The following is a 21,145-nucleotide window of genomic DNA, read 5'->3' as shown; positions in this document are numbered from 1 at the left end:
TTGTATCCTAGTGCCTTACAAAGTCAGGAAAAAGATCTCAGATACAATATGGTTTTGTCAAATCAGAAAAAAAAGGAACTTTCCAGCAGAAAGACAACAGCTGGGACCAATTAATCAGATACAAAATTCTACTGATCAGTAACCAATCCTAGGAAAAATGAACATGAAAGATTTTTTGGATGCCATAGCACAAGGATACTGTATTGTTTGATCACACTTAAGATTTGATTTAATATTTTCATATCCAACCATATAAGTACACAAACATAGGGCAGAAAAGATGTAGACATATGATTAAACCCTTTTGTATTAGTTATACAGTACATCTGAATCATGTATCTTCTACATAATTCTTGTAGCTGCAACGGGCAACTTTGGCTGTCTTTGGCTGTGATAAAATCACTTCAGTCTACACATGTCTTTAGTTTGACTCCTGTATCCTACATTTACATTTGCAGAGGTGCAACATTGATATTCTATTATATAATTGGTACCGACCAGAAAAACTGATATGGAAGTTTTACCCAAACCTTTTTTTTCTTGTGACTGTAGTGTCACAATTATAATAATATCCCATAGAAGTTGATGCCAGGGGCAGTTTGTGATGTAGAAGGATCACATCACCAACTAGATACTATTGTATATAAGCCATATCATTCTGTAACTATATCTGTCATCTTGTTAATACTCTCATTAGCTTTAAAGCTATATGCTTTGATGGCACACTTCTGAAGTGACTTTAAGTATGTAGGATTAAAGCTTCCATCAGTGTGACCAAACTTGGCTAGATATCAGGTGATCTGTATGTTGCTTTTGCTAATTGAGAATTGCATTTTATTGTATATTGGACCAGAATCCCCGGAAAGCTTCAGTCAATTAATTAGTATAAGGTCAATTAATATGGAATTTGGGTTTCTTTTTTTTTTAAAGAAATTAAAAAGAAACCCATTAAATATTGAAATTGAATTTGAACATGTTAAAAAGAGACATTTATTTTAGAAAGACTGTCAAAATAACATCCTACCAATACCTTGATCAAATCATGTTGCACTTATAAATTGTAGTTTAAAATTTTAGTAATTTTCAATTTTTTTTTTATAAAATTATCGTTATAGTGTGATTGGAATCTGGCTTAATTCCTCATCCTAGTTTAGGGAGGCATATCCAGGCAAATGTTGAAACAAAGAAATTTTACTTATATTGGATACTGAAAGAATGAGTGGAATCTGATAGAGTGTAGAATCTATTTGTCACAGATTGTAGACATGGCAAAGGGAAGACTAGGTAGACAGCAGTGGTAGATGTTTAAGACATAACTACAGACGCTTGGTGGAATGAATGGTACACACAATATGACTAGTGAAGCAGAATACTGTGGCTGGAAGTTTGACAAGGTGTGTCTGACATACGCCCCAGAGAAGAGCTTGTCATATTTTTACCTCTTATGTTCAACATATAGTCCACTGATCTCAACCGACTAATACAGCGAATGATTTGTAAATATGTGATGTATAATCTTTACGGTTCCTACAGTTCAGCAACCTACCAGTTTGCATTCATTATATTCAAAGCCCTTTGGGGAGATGACTGCTGATTGTCTGGACATATCATTGCTAGATTTCGTCTGCTCCATCTACTTGTCAGCCATGAAGGGAGACAGAAATCATGGAGTGTCATGATTGACTTTGAGAGACAGTGAAAAAGTTTTCTGTCGTTGAAATAAACATGTTATCTTATTTAGACATTTTTAAATATTTATACATGTGATCTAGTTGTAGTGTTGATCTCCAATCAAAGATGTGGACATCAACTGATTTATGCAACAATCTGTTTTCTCTAATGATGTGCAGAGCAATCTTCAGTTTCCAGTTTAAGACATATTTGTTAGATCCGATGATGCATATAGCAGTTTTGGTTTTAAGGTTAAGACAGATTTGTTGGACTTGACGATGCATATAGCAGTTTTGGTTTTAAGGTTAAGACGTATTTGTTGGACCCGACAATGCATAGAGCAGTTTTGGTTTTAAGGTTAAGACATATTTGTTGGACCAGACGATGCATATAGCAGAGTTGGTTGTAAGGTTAAGACATATTTGTTGGACCCGACAATGCATATAGCAGTTTTGGTTTTAAGGTTAAGACATATTTGTTGGACCCGACAATGCATATAGCAGTTTTGGTTTTAAGGTTACGACATATTTGTTAGACCCGACGATGCATAAAGCAGTTTTGGTTTTAAGGTTACGACATATTTGTTAGACCCGACGATGCATATAGCAGTTTTGGTTTTAAGGTTAAGACGTATTTGTTGGACCTGACGATGCATATAGCAGTTTTGGTTTTAAGGTTACGACGTATTTGTTGGACCCGACGATGCATATAGCAGAGTTGGTTTTAAGGTTTAGACGTATTTGTTGGACCCGGCGATGCATATAGCAGAGTTGGTTGTAAGGTTAAGACATATTTGTTGGACCCAACAATGCATATAGCAGTTTTGGTTGTAAGGTTACGACGTATTTGTTGGACCAGACGATGCATATAGCAGAGTTGGTTTTAAGGTTAAGACATATTTGTTGGACCCGACGATGCTTATAGCAGAGTTGGTTTTAAGGTTAAGAAATATTTGTTGGACCCGACAATGCATATAGCAGTTTTGGTTGTAAGGTTACGACGTATTTGTTGGACCCGACGATGCATATAGCGGAGTTGGTTTTAAGGTTAAGACGTATTTGCTAGACCCGACGATGCATATAACAGTTTTGGTTTTAAGGTTAAGACATATTTGTTGGACCCGACGATGCATATAGCAGAGTTGGTTTTAAGGTTAAGACATACTTGTTGGACCTGATTTTCAGTATAGTAACTTAATTGGTGTTTTCCCTGCTATGTTTTCCCATTGTATGATGTTACTCCTGTCCCAGCTATAATAGACCTAATAATGTATATAGGAATCATTGTTTTCAGTATACGAAGCTTTTGTTGGCCCTAATATTATTTTTCATTGTTTGACTTTTATCCAAGGTTAGATGTGTTGGCTCTGATGACGTATACAGCAGTTATGGTTTTCAGTCTAGATGGAATATCCATATTTATATCCATAATGTTTTTTCCGGTAAATATTTATATCCTTTATTATGTTTTCAGAGTAACATCTGAAAGTTAGCTCAAAATATGCAAATTGAGTAAAAATAATGTTTGCGTTTTGGTATATTGAATGTTAGATAAAAGCTTGCTATATATCACTGTTATTTCTGTAAGATATATTCCGAAGCTTTAAAATAACACCAATCTTTATAAAGTGAAGATCTTGGGGTTGGCCTTTCATGTCACAGAAAATTACCTTTTTTTGGATAGACAATGACATTTTTGTGCCGTCATCGAAATTGATCTGATACTACCGTGATATTGTCATGGTCTGTCACTGTCATCCCACTTACGTCTGTGTGTGTGGGTATGTTGTCCGGAACACCAGTCTCACCAATTAACCAGTCTTAGCAGGAAACATAGGATGCTCGTAATGAATTGGTGCTTGGTCGCCCATCTCCTGTGTTTGGTTAGTAATAGGTTGTTATGGAGATAGGGACGATGGCTTGTTGATGAGGAATACTGGTCACATGATAGACAGGCAGGTTAACATTACAAAGGAGGCATTAGCTTCATAAAGATTCCCTAATTATGATATAAGCTTTATTATTGGTGGAGTTGGAAGGAAATGTAAACATGACCCTATATTCTGTCAGGGCTGCCCATTCCTGGGGTAATCCATTAGCAGGACATTGTGTGAAAGAACCTGTTTGGACCATATGTTGATTTAAATACAAAATAGTAGATTAATATGAGATAAATATTACAATAAGAACTATAGGCCTGATTTGAAGGTTTCAACACGCTGACCTTGAAAAAACGAATTTAACATAGATATTGCAATGAAAAGTTTTGATGTCAAATACTGATTATGATGATTTGGAAAAAAACCACGTTGACATTAAGAAGAAGCTGTAGTTTCCTGTTACTTAGTCTAGCTTAAAATAGGGTAGTTCCAAATTTGTCCGGAGATGCAGTCACAGAAAAAAACTGGCTTCAAGATGATGTTCATTGCCGAGGCACATACAGGGATCTCCAGTCGACCAAGGCACATACAGGGACCTCCAGTCGACCAAGGCACACACAGGGACCTCCAGTCGACCTAGGTACATTACAGGGACCTCCAGTCGACCAAGGCACACACAAGGACTTCAAGTCAACCAAGGCACACACAGGGACCTCCAGTCAACCAGGGCACATACAGTTACCTCCGGTCAACCAGGGCACATACAGGGACCTCCGGTCAACCAGGGCACTCATAGGGACCTCCAGTCGACCAAGGCACATACAGGGACCTCCAGTTGGAAACGTATTTTATATTGGATTTGTTACTAACTCATGTAGCATTGACTTGCTAAACTTTTACACAAGGATGGCCACTAGATGTCTATAGTATCACATGTTCTAATGATCCACATTGTACACTTCACTGACCATCATCTCAGCTTCCCAGCCAATGATCGCTTCTTTATCCATCCATAGTTGATGTGTGTGGCCGCATCCTTGACCGACTGTCCTTACGTGACCGTTTGTCACTAAACTATCAGCTTCCTGACACAGTCGCAGAGAAAACTGACACGTTTTTAATAATCACACAGTACCACATCTATATCACAGCAGTCATTACTAAGTAAAGATGATACAATATCCGACTCCACTGACACCGTAAACAATATCTGACCACACTGACACAGTAAACTACAGCCATAAGTAAGAGGTCTGTGTAAACCAGATTATGCAGAATAATTGAATTCTGGCTATCTAACCTTGAACTTAATGAACTGGTTTACTTTATCTTATAAGACTGTACACACAGAATGAGTAAATCTTTTATTTCTTTTACCTTTGAGGATGACCACACTGACCATGAAGATAAGTATATAGCTATCCTTATTTTCATTAGCTTTTGTTGTTAGTGATAAGCATATTTTGATATTGGATAACAAACTCCACTTTTTCTTCATTGACTGTCAAAACTAGCTGTTCACTGATGGCTACTAAAGTCAGAATTATTTTAAACTTTATTGTTTCACCTTGACTGTCATCAATTGATCATTAAAGATAGTGTATGTATATAACTTTCTCCATCTACCCTTTTCTAATTGACCTTGACTGTCATCAATTGATCATTAAAGATAGTGTATGTATATAACTTTCTCCATCTACCCTTTACTAATTGACCTTGACTGTCACCAATTAATCATTATAGATAGTGTATGTATATAACTTTCTCCATCTACCCTTTACTATTTGACCTCTAATTGTTGGATTATTTTTATGTCAGAGTCGGAAAATGTACTGTTTACTTAGTAGTTATTAAAACCAAATGTTTAAGAGACCAGGGAACAGAAAGTTGGCTGTCATCTTAATCTGACTCATTTGTCTATGTAACCCTAATCTGAATTTTCTCTGTAATAGAAATCTTTGTGAGTTTGGTTCTGTTATAGTAATCTTGGTGAGCTTGTTTATGTAATATTAATCTTGGTGAGTTTTTCTCTGTTATAGAAATCTTGGTGAGTTTGTTTTTGTAATAGAAATCTTGGTGAGTTTGTCTCTGTAATAGAAATCTTGGTGAGTTTGTCTCTGTAATAGAAGTCTTGGTGAGTTTGTTTCTGTAAAAGAAATCTTGGTGAGTTTGTTTCTGTAAAGGAAATCTTGGTGAGTTTGTTTCTGTAAAAGAAATCTTGGTGAGTTTGTTTCTGTAATAGAAGTCTTGGTGAGTTTGTTTCTGTAAAAGAAATCTTGGTGAGTTTGTTTCTGTAATAGAAGTCTTGGTGAGTTTGTTTCTGTAATAGAAGTCTTGGTGAGTTTGTTTCTGTAATAGAAGTCTTGGTGAGTTTGTTTCTGTAAAGGAAATCTTGGTGAGTTTGTTTCTGTAAAAGAAATCTTGGTGAGTTTGTTTCTGTAATAGAAATCTTGGTGAGTTTGTTTCTGTAATAGAATTCTTGGTGAGTTTGTTTCTGTAATAGAAGTCTTGGTGAGTTTGTCTCTACAATAGAAATCTTGGTGAGTTTGTCTCTGTAATAGAAATCTTGGTGAGTTTATTTCTGTAAAAGAAATCTTGGTGAGTTTGTCTCTGTAATAGAAATCTTGGTGAGTTTGTTTCTGTAATAGAAGTCTTTGTGAGTTTTTCTCTGTAATAGAAATCTTGGTGAGTTTGTTTATGTAATAGAAGTCTTCGTGAGTTTGTCTCTGTAATAGAAATCTTGGTGAGTTTGTCTCTGTAATAGAAATCTTGGTGAGTTTGTCTCTGTAATAGAAATCTTGGTGAGTTTGTCTCTGTAATAGAAATCTTGGTGAGTTTGTCTCTGTAATAGAAATTTTGGTGAGTTTGTTTATGTAATAGAAATCTTGGTGAGTTTGTCTCTGTAATAGAAATTTTGGTGAGTTTGTCTCTGTAATAGAAATCTTGGTGAGTTTGTCTCTGTAATAGAAGTCTTGGTGAGTTTGTCTCTGTAATAGAAATCTTGGTGAGTTTGTCTCTGTAATAGAAGTCATGGTGAGTTTGTCTCTGTAATAGTAAATTTGGTGAGTTTGTCTCTGTAATAGAAATCCTGGTGAGTTTGTCTCTGTAATAGTAAATTTGGTGATTTCCTTTCTTTAATTGGAACCTTCTTGAGTTTGTTTCTGTAACCCATACATAGCCACAATCAATACCACAGGTACATGGTTACAATACAAATGTGACTCTGTCGACCCTTCGGGAGATATTGTCATTCTGAATACTTCAGTTCTGTGATATACAGCTTATAATCTACGTAAAGCTCAAGTATGAAATGACTCTAATGCTGTGAATTCTTAAACCAAAGTTATGTCTTCCATTTTTTTTTCCTGTTTTACATTTTTTTTCTCAATGTTACCGGCCAGCTATGTATTACTGTAGTGAAGATAATTCTGTATCATATTTCACTGTAAAAACGTCATTAGCACCTTTTAGAGATTATGAAAGGCAAATCATTTTAAATTATTAATTAGAATATTCTTAAGGGAGCCTTATATTATCATGACCTAGGCTAGAAGATGTATAATTATACCATTGATATTATTTTGTTCTACTCACATTTAATTAGGGTAGACATCTGGTTCATGGAGACCAATTAACTTTCTGTAAAGCATTGCCTTTAATTACATTATCACATTTAGGAATTTTGAACAGGTAGGTCCCACAGATTATAAACAAAATAAAACTTAAGGGTATATGATAGGTTTCCACAATTCCACAAATCTACTTTTAAAATATGTTTTAATTACATTAGGCCAAGCACCTTAGCAAGCACCTGAGTTCTATAAATACCACCATTGGTCTTGTATCTGATCTCATCAGAGTAAGATAACTACCTTGTACACGTAATGTAAACTATGCATAACATTAATTGTCCTCCCATATGTTAAGGATTCTAATCTTGTTTGAATTGAAGAAATTAAGCTTATGAATGTAGTTTTTCCTAAACTGTAGAAAAGAGTACTTCCTCACTTGGGAAAATATGAAACCCTGGGGTCATGAAATTCACAATTTTGGTAAAGCATCTTGAATTCCATCCATTTAATTCTGCCATATATAAACTACCATATTTTCCGGGTTATAAAGCCGCACTGGTAAATAAAGACGCAGAACCGATTTTTAATGATTTTTTTTTATTATTTTATCCACATATAAGCCAAACGGGAACATAAGCTGCAACCTCTATGATATGGTGTCCACTATTGTTGAAGTTTGATAAATTGATAACAGGATAATTTACCAAGATTGTCAGTGAAACATTTAATAAAGTTTGCAATTGAATTATACACAGATGATCCTTTATTTATTGATGTATTTCAAAAAACATAAAATAGCATCAAACTTGTTTTGGTTTGGATGCCTTTATCCACAGATTGTCTACACACAGTCTATAGGGACTGATGTACTGTTAACTATTAAAAAAGGCCCTTGTCTGCTGACCAAATTCTTACAGTCCCATATCATTTCTTTGAAGTTACATGAAGCCATTCTTATCGTAAACAAGCATGGCAGTCATTCTCAAATTTGACCTTTAACCCGATGACCTATCAATCTATTGCAAACTTCTGCTATGGCACCAAAGTAACCTTGAACATCCAGAAGATTCATATTAAAAGGTATGATTAAATCCACGAGAATGTTATTTTTATTTCAATCTTCAAATCATCCTTTATATGATTGCAAATTAGGGTTCTAGACAATCTGTTTCAGTCACAAACACACAACTCATAAAACACTTGTATCGGTAAACTTCCTGGGTTTTTTTTTTTTGGTTTTTTTTCTTTCAATATATATTCATATAAGCTGCATTGGTAGATAAGCAGCATGCCCGGCTCAAATGGAAAAAAGGTGCAGCTTATAATCCAGAAAATATGGTATAGTAAAATTTGACCCCCTCCCCATGGAAAAGCAAAATCTTGGGGTCATGAAATTCTCTTTTGGTAAAACACCTGCAGACACTTCCATCCAGGATAAGTATTTAATTCTTTATCTATCTGGTGTTAACAAGAAGGTTTTTGAGGTTTTAGTCACTTAGACCCCATATGACCCCTACTAAGTTTCAGGCCCCTGGGGAGAGGGGAGATTATAATTTTCAATTTTTGTTAACCATTTAATTTCAATATTGTAATTGGTTCAGGGGTTTCCTTGTTGAAAAATGCCGATTAATAGGCACTCAAAATTGGTCACCATGAGACTTTGTCTTGGGTAACCTTAAAACTGAACATTTTATAAAGATGGTCAACATTTGTTAAAATCCTGTAAACCTGAAGTGAAGCACAACCTTATTACAAATTTTCATAAAAAGTGAGGTCACTTTTTGCACAAATCTTTGGTAATTGTGTATGTTTTTAACAGTATGATAAGCTTAAATTGATAGGCAATACATATCTTTTGCTGAAAAAAAATCATCAGATTATTTACTGGAGTATTTCTTGAGTATGGTTGTAAGATATGAAGCCTTTTGGAAAAAATAGAAAGAATAACTTTAAGATTAATATTAATTTCATGTTGTACAGAATGACATGCTTACCAGAGTTATCTAACTTGTTTAGTGTTTTATACTGTTTGGGTTACTTCCCTTGAGGTCTTTGTCCAATTCTGAAAGTGAGAATTTCAATTCTTCAGGGTCATCATTTGTCTCAGCTACAATCTGTGTGTGATAAAGTGACAATGAAATGTTTATTGGTCTGCAGTTAATGTAATTGTGAACTCTCCTGTTGAAAAACATATTAGTGATACTGGCATTTGAACCCAACAACTAAATACAAGTCAGAGTTATTCCCCTTATCACACTATGTTAAAGTTGTCACAGAAGTATATGTGATGCACATCAGGTTTTGTGATGTGTTTTCATACTCTCACAAATTGGTGTTGTGTACAGATATTTAGTGTTTAATATTAATACAGTAAAAATTTCCTAAGACGAACAGGGTTGAAACAAATTTCCATTCAGTATGAAAGAAAATTGAATCCCCAGATTTGTCTCTTCTTTATCATTATTTACTTTGAAAACATAACAAATTTGCATATCAGTAATTTTCTGTCGATACAAAGTTAGAATGTGTCAAAACTTTGCATACCTTTTTGTGTTCACAAGTGAATGCACTGTTACAGCTATTCCGATGTCTGTCGGCATTTGATTTGTATTTTGAAAACAAAAAGAAAACTGCATGGAAAAACAGACAAAGATCACTAACTGTTTTCAGACAATCAAACAGAAGTAAAATCACAGGTTGATACTTTTGTTTATTGAGAACTGTTGTGAAGGTTTTTTTGGTTGACATAGATATTTTGAATCCACTTTTTTTTGGTGACTGATTTTAAACCCATTTCCTAAAGTTTGTAAAGCAATTTCTTTGTTGTCTAAAGTTTTGTTTAGTATTTTTTTTAATGTTTTTTCATTAATATTATTTTAGGTTTATAAATATGATTGAAGTTGAAAACTGTTTATTTCTGTCATCTTTGAAAGTGACAAAATATTTTTGTCTGGCATCTAACAATTTCCCAAGTATTTCATGGTTTGTCCAGGGTTGGTTATTGTTGGATAAAATTTGTGATGTTTTTAGATATATGTTCTGATAAAATCATTTTGGAGTTACATCCTTGATATGCAAACATCTGGCAATGTTGAAATGGGAACATTATCTATGGTAAAACTGTCAAAAATCTTCACAGTGGTTTTATCACCATCTGTGGTAAAGCTATACAAAATATTCACAGAGGTTTGTCACCATCTGTGGTAAAGCTATACAAAATATTCACAGAGGTTTGTCACCATCTGTGGTAAAGCTGTCAGAAAAAAGTTACAGAGGTTTGTCACCATCTGTGGTAAAGCTGTCTGAAATCTTCACAGTGGTTTGTCACCATCTGTGGTAAAGTTGTCAGAAATCTTCACAGAGGTTTGTCACCATCTGTGGTAAAGCTGTCAGAAAAAAGTTACAGTGGTTTGTCACCATCTGTGGTAAAGTTGTCAGAAATCTTCACAGAGGTTTGTCACCATCTGTGGTAAAGCTGTCAGAAAATATTCACAGAGGTTTGTCACCATCTGTGGTAAAGCTGTCAGAAAATATTCACAGGGTTTGTCACCATCTGTTGTAAAGTTGTCAGAAAATATTCACAGGGTTTGTCACCATCTGTGGTAAAGTTGTCAGAAATATTCACAGAGGTTTGTCACCATCTGTGGTAAAGCTGTCAGAAAATATTCACAGGGTTTGTCACCATCTGTGGTAAAGTTGTCAGAAATATTCACTGAGGTTTGTCACCATCTGTGGTAAAGTTGTCAGAAATATTCACTGAGGTTTGTCACCATCTGTGGTAAAGTTGTCAGAAATATTCACTGAGGTTTGTCACCATCTGTGGTAAAGTTGTCAGAAATCTTCACAGAGGTTTGTTACCATCTGTGGTAAAGTTGTCAGAAATCTTCACGGAGGTTTGTCACCATCTGTGGTAAAGCTGTCGGAAAATATTCACAGAGGTTTGTAACCATCTGTGGTAAAACTGTCAGAAAATATTCACAGAGGTTTTTGACCATCTGTGGTAAAACTGTCAGAAAATATTCACAGTGGTTTGTCACCATCTGTGGTAAAGTTGCCAGAAATCTTCACAGAGGTTTGTCACCATCTGTTGTAAAGCTGTAAGTAAGCTTAATAAATTTGTAGCCATCTGTGGAAATGTTAACAGAAAACTTTAGAGTTTTTTAGCCACCTGTGATGAAGATTACAGAAAACTGCAGAATTTTAGTTATCTGCGATAAGTCTTAAAGCAATAGAGTTTTAACATGAGACAATGACAAGGAATTATTCTAGAAACAAGTTTTTTCAGTTGAAGTTACATAATTGATTTTACAGTTGTTGTATATGATTTACTGGAAAATTTGACTGCATAATTTGGTGATAAAATTTATATTTCTGACTTAATGGAAGCCAGATAGGAGTCATTAAGTTGTGTGTGCAGCTCGCAAGCCATTCAAAGTGTGGTGTTGAAAGACTGCAAGTGCCTGCTGGGACAGCACAGGAAATGTGATAAATCATCCAAGGAATATCTTAATCATGACCACTTAAATGTTACGTGTAAAATTAGGTTTTTTACTGCTTATGTTGACTCATTCCTTGGGCATTAACTTATTCTGTTTTTCAGTGTACAGTCTTAATACATCCTGACTAGTTATCAGTAAGGCTCAGCACCAGTTCGATATAAGGGGCCAATTCACTTAATAAAGCTTATAAAGTGTTCCAAAAACACTTATGTATTTTAGTTTTTTTATCAATTGATTTGCCACACATACTTAAATTGTATTCCTTAGTTTTAATATTTTGTTAAGTTATTATGGCAATGTATCAAAGGTAAATGTCTTCTGTTTGATGTATATCTGTACAGATATATTGGTCATTGTCTTACACATTTTAAGCCTGACAAGGTTTATTAAGTTTATTTACATCACTACTACTGTGAATCTAAGACATGACTTTTTCCTGGTGATCCTATAAAACATAGGAAACCTAGACAATGTAGGATTGTACTAGCTGTAAAACCGTTAATAACAAAGGGCAGTAACTCCCAATATTAAGTCATCATCTAACTGTAACAAACAGTAGTAACTCCCAATATTAAGTCATCATCTAACTGTAACAAAGGGCAGTAACTCCTAATTTATTCACCATACAACCTAACAAATGGCAGTAATTTCCAATGTTAAGTTATCTCACAACATAAACAAAGGGCAGTAATTAAATGTGTTTAGTCTTCACCTATTACACAGTTGTGTATTTGTCATGTGGAGGAGAGGCAACACCCTTATAAACACGGAGGTGTGTCACAGTTCAAAAAACATCTGTCAGGTATTAAACAGACCACTGATGTTTAAAAAAATTCTCATTTACTACACATGTAAAATGTCTATAAACCAACAATCACCCAAGTTTTCTTCTCCAACTCTATTGTACAACTGTAACAATATGATAAAACCTTTTAATTTCTTTCTATTATGCCATCGAGAGGAGAATGTCCTTACATAGTAAAGAAAGATCACATTAAAGAGTTGGTGTTGAAGATGCTAATTACATTGCTGCTGACAGTGACCAGTTGTGAGATAAAGAAAGCTGACGTAATGCTGTTGTAAACACAGATTGCCTGTATAATGTAAAGAAATGTTAATGGGGTTTTCCCTACAGGATGGTATAGATAGAACAGATTCACAGGCTATTCACCTTTAAACAACATTTGCCAGGTCTGATGGATGACCTTGTAACATACTGATAAGTTTTATAATATATTTAAGACCAGTCAGAATCCTATCACAATATAGCAACAGCAATAAGCATTTTACTAGACCCTAGATAACATTTTGACAGTGAAGGATAGTGTCTATGTTTTCATCTGATGGTAACACCCACTGGGATCAACCCTTCAGTATTCCATTCAGGGGAGATCACTCCCAGTAGTTGCCATATCTTATGTTTCGCTCCATATCATTTTATGACAAATTTTCTCCCAGGTTTGATTGAAAAATATTAAAGATAGACTTATTTTTATCGTCAATTTTCTAGACCTGTCATCATCCAATCAAAATCCATGAGATATGGAGTGTAAATCATGATGCTGTCATTGATTTGGATCATCAAAATATTTCTTTGTCATTGGATTACAGGTAATGACTGTTGCCTATATCGAATTCTTCATATGATACAGAGTAAATACAACCATTCTAACTTCTACCACTGTGTCTGGCAGGGGATTGTGATTTCTCTCCAGATAAAAATGTCAAAAAGGGGCAGATAACTACACAATCTTCTGCGTCATCACTTCCTCCTACGTAGAGGTATAAATATAAAATAAGGATTTAGAAATGACAGATTGATGCATGTGTATTTACATAAATCTTATTCTAAATTTAGTTTTCCTGGAGAATCTTTCATTTCAGTAAGGACATATGTAATTGTATAGAAGGTCAGTGATAAAAACCCATACTTGTTATGTAAAGGCCTTCCCTCCCACTCTCATTTACCTTGGAACCAACCTACAGTGTTTAGTCTTGGTTCCTTCAATTACTATGAAAGAGCAAACTAAACAAAGGAATAAGGCTGAGTAACTGTCCAGTAACTATATATAGAAACACAGCTTTAATGTTTCTGCTCCTAATTATATCCACTGCAGACAATAAGATGCTTTTTGTTATCAGAGGTCATTGTCATACAGATCATCTAAACATTGTATGTTGTCATACTGACATTGTAAACCTTGTATGTTGTCATACAGACCCTGTAAACATTGTATGTTGTCATACTGACATTGTAAGCATTGTATGTTGTCATACTGACATTGTAAACATTGTATGTTGTCATACAGACCCTGTAAACATTGTATGTTGTCATACAGACCCTGTAAACATTGTATGTTGTCATACTGACATTGTAAACCTTGTATGTTGTCATACTGACATTGTAAACATTGTATGTTGTCATACTGACATTGTAAACGTTGTATGTTGTCATACAGACCCTGTAAACATTGTATGTTGTCATACTGACATTGTAAACATTGTATGTTGTCATACTGACATTGTAAACGTTGTATGTTGTCATACAGACCCTGTAAACATTGTATGTTGTCATGCAGACCCTGTTAACATTGTATATTGTCATACAGACATTGTAAACCTTTTTTTTTTCGGTATGTAACCAGGCCATTCAGACCCTGTAAATATATGTGAAGGGTGTGGGATGAAGCTGTGAATTGATGTGACATTTTATGGCCCCTCTGGTCTCTAAAGTCATACAATATCTGTTGGATTGGAGGCCCAAAGAACAAGCCAAATAGTTGTGCTATATTAGGATCCTTAGCTCATGACATTTCCAACAATATTTTCAATAGATTTTCGTGAATTGTGCATTGATGTTTCATAGGTTATTGATCTTTTTGTGATAGAAACATTTACTGTAAGCCCTTTCACAGAAAATTTGACAGATGAGAGTCTTTGTCCATCACAGTTAGAGGCAGACGCATCCTGATAAAGTATACCACCAGGATCAGAAAAATCTCCACAGCCTCTGTGATAACACTATGTTTTACTGATCCTCCTGACTAAACCAATTTGGAACTGTTCTATCAACGACTACCACTCTACTTGTACACATGCTTTTGTAAATTTTATTTACATGACTAGATTTTAAACATCTACAATTTGCTATTGCTCCAAAAACTTAATAGTTGGCTGTGGTATCAAGTTTTGATACTTAGAAATCTTATATTATGCCTCCGAGAAATCTTCTTACCGTATCATATTTTGACTCAAAGCTTTCATTTGCTGCTAATCATGTAATACTTTTGACTTGTACTGTAGGAATATTTGGCAAACTTTTTCAGAGTTATATAAGATTTCAACTTGTAGGAATATGTAGCTAACTGTATCAGATTTTAACTTATAAGAATCTGTAGCTATCTGTATCAGATTTTAAGTTATAGGAGTCTGTAGCTAACTGTATCAGATTTTAACATGTAGAAATCTGTAGCTAACTGTATCAGATTTTAACATGTAGAAATCTGTAGCTAACTGTATCAGATTTTAACTTAGAAATCTGTAGCTAACTGTATCAGATTTTAACTTAGAAATCTGTAGCTATCTGTATCAGATTTTAACTTATAGGAATCTGTAGCTAACTGTATCAGATTTTAAGTTATAGGAATCTGTAGCTAACTGTATCAGATTTTAATTTGTAGGAATCTATAGCTAACTGTATCAGATTTTAACTTGTAGGAATCTGTAGCTAACTATATCAGTTTTTGGCCGTGAATGTCTTTTGGATCTTATAAAACCACTTTAATATAGAATTTTCTGTAGTTGGTTTTTTTGTGATAAAAGTAATAGTTGATATGCATTTCTGAGGAGAAGAACTTGGTTTTAGGAAAGTGATGGTCATACAAAGTAATTATTTTTATCAAACCAGCTGTGTGATCAAGAACCCTTTCCTCACCAGTTCTTGTAAAAGCTAGGCCATAGTACATGTGACACTGCCCAGTTTGCTGTTTTTGTAGATGAGTAGAATTGTGGAAAAAATCAATAAAACGTAATTATAAATGAAAATGATTCCTGTTTTGATGACTTCCCTGAAAAGTCTTTCAACTTTTGTCACTTTTGTGAAAAGCTCTAAAAACCTTTGTATAGCCTAGATATCCAGTTACACACTATTGACTATTGTGTTTCTGTTCTGATATAATAAATCACAGTAAGATTACACGATAACTTATTCCCGTTCCTGTTACACCAAAGATAATTATAATTGATGTATCCCTGAACTATGTTCTTTTTTGTTTTGTAGGTAAGTGATTTCCATCTTTCATAAGGTGATGTTCTGGATGATGGACGTAAATCAGTCTGTCACATACAGTACAGGTAAGAGAGGTCCAGGTGCACAGTTGTGATTCAGTCTGTCACATACAGTACAGGTAAGAGAGGTCCAGGTGCACAGTTGTGATTCAGTCTGTCACATACTGTACAGGTAAGAGAGGTCCAGGTGCACAGTTGTGACTCAGTCTGTCAAATACAGTACAGGTAAGAGAGGTCCAGGTACACAGTTGTGACTCATTGTCAGAGTGATCTGCACCAAGAGTTGGTGTGATACAGAGTATAGAGAGATCTGCACCAAGAGTTGGTGTGATATGGATTTTAGAGAGATCTGCACCAAGAGTTAGTGTGATAGGGATTTTAGAGAGATCTGCACCAAGAGTTGGTGTGATCTGCACCAAGAGTTAGTGTGATAGGGATTTTAGAGAGATCTGCACCAAGAGTTGGAGTGATATGGATTTTAGAGAGATCTGCACCAAGAGTTAGTGTGATAGGGATTTTAGAGAGATCTGCACCAAGAGTTGGTGTGATATGGATTTTAGAGAGATCTGCACCAAGAGTTAGTGTGATAGGGATTTTAGAGAGATCTGCACCAAGAGTTGGTGTGATATGGATTTTAGAGAGATCTGCACCAAGAGTTAGTGTGATAGGGATTTTAGAGAGATCTGCACCAAGAGTTGGTGTGATATGGATTTTAGAAGAGTTGGTGTGATATGGATTTTAGAGAGATCTGCACCAAGAGTTAGTGTGATAGGGATTTTAGAGAGATCTGCACCAAGAGTTGGTGTGATATGGATTTTAGAGAGATCTGCACCAAGAGTTAGTCTGTCATGAAGTATTTAAGCAATCAATATCATCATTCTCTTCCTGTGTTGTTTAACAGATTAATTCAGCTAAATTTTCCCCCATGCTGTATTGGTTTTCCTGATAGGTACAGCCTGAGTTTAAAAGTACACAAATCTGCAGCATGTCATCTTTACACACAGATCAAAGTGAGTTAGCTAGTGCATTAATGTGCATTGGGAATGTGCCCTCCTCAGGGAGTCATTTATCCAATGCTTTTGATCTGGGTCAGAAGTTACCTATCAGCGCCAGTATGGAGAATTCATCGTTACAGTATTAGTCTGGCTTCTGTGTGTTTTGATTTGAACCAGCATACACATGGTAAAGTCATTAGTTGTAAAGATTGAAGAACTGGAAGTTTTCACATATTAATTTCCATAATTTAATGTCAATTTTCAAATGTTGAGTTTCCAACCATGGTGATGGGTATTTAACATGAAACTTGATGCCTGAGGCGACATTTGCAGCAATTTTGTGACTTTAAAGTTATAAGTCAATTGCTATTGGTTATCCTGTGATACTCTATTTACATGCATGTTGTATTTTACACAATGCTTGCTTTATATATTAACAAGTGATAAAGAGGTTGTCATATCAGAGATTATGAAACTTGTCATTATGATCATCGGAGCCACATAAGATGAGAGATAGCTTTTCCTTTCTTAAATCCAATCAGATCCCATATTCTGTAACTTCAATGTATTATTTCATGATGCACTGATTCCATCTCGTAATTATGGATATTGATTAGTGGGGCATGGATAGTTGAGGCATCAGAAGGGTGTACCCTCAGGTTCCCAGGTGTGGAATTAGATCCCTTCTTGGTTGTTATATGCTGTCCTGGGTCGAAACACGTCACCCATGTTGTTTGTGTAGCAGATGGTGGGCCTCCTGCCTGGTATTCAGTGAAGTTGTTGTCAGTTACTCTACAAGGACACCCTGGCTACTGCAGGGTATTCGGTGAAGTTGTCGTCAGTTACTCTACAAGGACACCCTGGCTACTGCAGGGTATTCGGTGAAGTTGTCGTCAGTTACTCTCCAAGGACACCCTGGCTACTGCAGGGTATTCGATGAAGTTGTCGTCAGTTACTCTCCAAGGACACCCTGGCTACTGCAGGGTATGCGGTGAAGTTGTCGTCAGTTACTCTACAAGGACACCCTGGCTACTGCAGGGTATTCGGTGAAGTTGTCGTCAGTTACTCTCCAAGGACACCCTGGCTACTGCCTGGTATTCAGTGAAGTTGTCGTCAGTTACTCTACAAGGACACCCTGGCTACTGCCTGGTATTCAGTGAAGTTGTCGTCAGTTACTCTACAAGGACACCCTGGCTACTGCCTGGTATTCAGTGAAGTTGTCGTCAGTTACTCTCCAAGGACACCCTGGCTACTGCCTGGTATTCAGTGAAGTTGTCGTCAGTTACTCTACAAGGACACCCTGGCTACTGCCTGGTATTCAGTGAAGTTGTCATCAGTTACTCTCCAAGGACACCCTGGCTACTGCAGGGTATTCCGTGAAGTTGTCGTCAGTTACTCTACAAGGACACCCTGGCTACTGCCTGGTATTCAGTGAAGTTGTCATCAGTTACTCTACAAGGACACCCTGGCTACTGCAGGGTATTCGGTGAAGTTGTCGTCAGTTACTCTACAAGGACACCCTGGCTACTGCCTGGTATTCAGTGAAGTTGTCATCAGTTACTCTCCAAGGACACCCTGGCTACTGCAGGGTATTCAGTGAAGTTGTCATCAGTTACTCTACAAGGACACCCTGGTTACTGCCTGGTATTCAGTGAAGTTGTCGTCAGTTACTCTACAAGGACACCCTGGCTACTGCAGGGTATTCGGTGAAGTTGTCGTCAGTTACTCTACAAGGACACCCTGGCTACTGCCTGGTATTCAGTGAAGTTGTCGTCAGTTACTCTACAAGGACACCCTGGCTACTGCAGGGCATTAAACGCAGCAAAAGAAAAAGCCATTTATTTAATTACTTTATCAATGTTTGTTGTTTGTACCTTAATGTTTCAGTGAGTTGTCAGGTGGTATAATGATAACACTGACATGTGCATGTTATAGCTGAAGTTTGGTAGTATAATTATTTTTACATTTCCACATTTTGTCCATTTTGTTATCATTAAACAATGTGTGTATTGCAGAGAATGGCTATAAAATTGACTAATTATTGGGGTTTTGTTAGGTTAAGAAAGAGAGAAACATGCTATAGAGTATCCACTTGGTTTATTATTATATTAGCACGAGGACATATCACATGATGGTGTTATTACATCACACACAATACTCACAAAACATATCCTCACAAGAACCTTTCTTTGATCCTTAACAAGCACTGTTTCCATTTCTGTCACCAGTGAATTTAATTTCCATCGTAAATTTTCTGAGCTTCAATATCAATTATTTCACCTCTGATACATTGCTATTACTATAGCATTTATTAGTGACGGAGAAATGCCCTTCTGCTGTAATAGCTAGAGCCTGATCTCTCTTTAATCTATATGTACCTAAAAACACAATCAAAACACTTTAGTTTCAGCCTGGTAGTTATTTCCAAATGAACCAAACACATTAAAAGCCAATTTTTGTGAGTAATTCTGGTTGGGTTATACCAATCACCTACTGTTCATTTCTACCTTGACTTATACGTCTGAATAAAAGCCGATCTAGTAAACAAATTAAACAGAATTTTCGCTTTCATGGGAGATTGTATGTAATGTGAAATTTTAGGCCCAAGGGGCTGGCTTATTATTCCATCCAAGGTTACTTCTTACGAAAATGGTTCTTTTCTTTGAGAACGTAGATTTGATAATACAACGGGATTGTAGTTTGTTAATTATAGATAGATAATTACCTGTTTATATTTCAATCGGGGTTTGGTATTAATTTTCATTCGTTTATTAATGTTTTTATAAAGGGGAGTGCTGTGGTAATTTCAGTGGTATTTTTGGAAAGTTTGAACCCTCAAATTGAGGATTTTAAATTTATACACAATCATGTTTTTAATGTGAAATAATTGCATTGAGGGAATTTAGCAGAGCTGGAAAGAAGACAATTTTTAATCTGAAATTGGTTGAGGTAGGTTCGGGTAATCTGTTACCATGTCAACTGGTTTATCTTAATAATTCTCAAGTTGTATAACTTATAGAGCCCAGGTTGATGGAAGGAAGCTTGTTGGTCTGTGATAACATAGCATCACTGAGTTAGAGTGTATTCTATATAATCATTGTTCTAGTGAGTGGGGAAAGGTTCCACAAAATCATCGGATCACTGAGTGGGAGGGTGTTCTACAGAAACATCATACCACTATGTGGGAGAGTGTCCTACAGAAACATCACATCACTGAATGGGAGAGTGTCCTACAGAATCATCACATCACTGAGTGAGAGAGTGTCCTACAGAAACATCACATCACTGAGTGGGAGAGTGTCCTACAGAATCATCACATCACTGAGTGGGAGAGTGTCCTACAGAAACATCACATCACTGAGTGGGAGAGTGTCCTACAGAAACATCACATCACTGAGTGGGAGAGTGTCCTACAGAAACATCACATCACTGAGTGGGAGAGTGTCCTACAGAAACATCACATCACTGAGTGGGAGAGTGTCCTACAGAAACATCACATCACTGAGTGGGAGAGTGTCCTACAGAATCATCACATCACTGAGTGGGAGAGTGTCCTACAGAAACATCACATCACTGAATGGGAGAGTGTCCTACAGAAACATCACATCACTGAGTGGGAGAGTGTCCTACAGAAACATCACATCACTGAGTGGGAGAGTGTCCTACAGAAACATCACATCACTGAGTGGGAGAGTGTCCTACAGAAACATCACATCACTGAGTGGGAGAGTGTCCTACAGAAACATCACATCACTGAGTGGGAGAGTGTCCTACAGAAACATCACATCACTGAGTGGGGGAGTGTCCTACAGAAACATCACATCACTGAGTGGGGGAGTGTCCTACAGAAACATCACATCACTGAGTGGGAGAGTGTCCTACAGAAACATCACATCACTGAGTGGGGGAGTGTCCTACAGAAACATCACATCACTGAGTGGGAGAGTGTCCTACAGAAACATCACATCACTGAGTGGGAGAGTGTCCTACAGAAACATCACATCACTGAGTGGGGGAGTGTCCTACAGAAACATCACATCACTGAGTGGGAGAGTGTCCTACAGAAACATCACATCACTGAGTGGGGGAGAGTGTCCTACAGAAACATCACATCACTGAGTGGGAGAGTGTCCTACAGAAACATCACATCACTGAGTGGGGGAGAGTGTTTAACACCATCAGACTTGCTGTATAATGGTAGAGAGCACACTGACTTGGAGGATGGTTTAATAGAATGAGGAC

General features: G+C 36.3%; 1 protein-coding gene across 2 annotated transcripts in view; it reads left to right on the top strand.

Annotated features, from left to right (window-relative positions):
• Positions 1-21,145, top strand: part of LOC132558135 (26S proteasome non-ATPase regulatory subunit 1-like) — a 233,656-nt gene that overhangs the window by 119,185 nt on the left and 93,326 nt on the right. The gene's annotated exons all lie outside the window — the stretch shown is intronic.

The sequence above is a fragment of the Ylistrum balloti genome, unplaced genomic scaffold (assembly GCF_031769215.1).
Source record: "Ylistrum balloti isolate Yb309-2 unplaced genomic scaffold, AGI_CSIRO_Ybal_v1 Utg370758, whole genome shotgun sequence".
Taxonomy (NCBI): Eukaryota; Metazoa; Mollusca; class Bivalvia; order Pectinida; family Pectinidae; genus Ylistrum; species Ylistrum balloti.
Note: the sequence above shows the minus strand (reverse complement) of the source record. Positions and strands in the feature narration are given on the sequence as shown.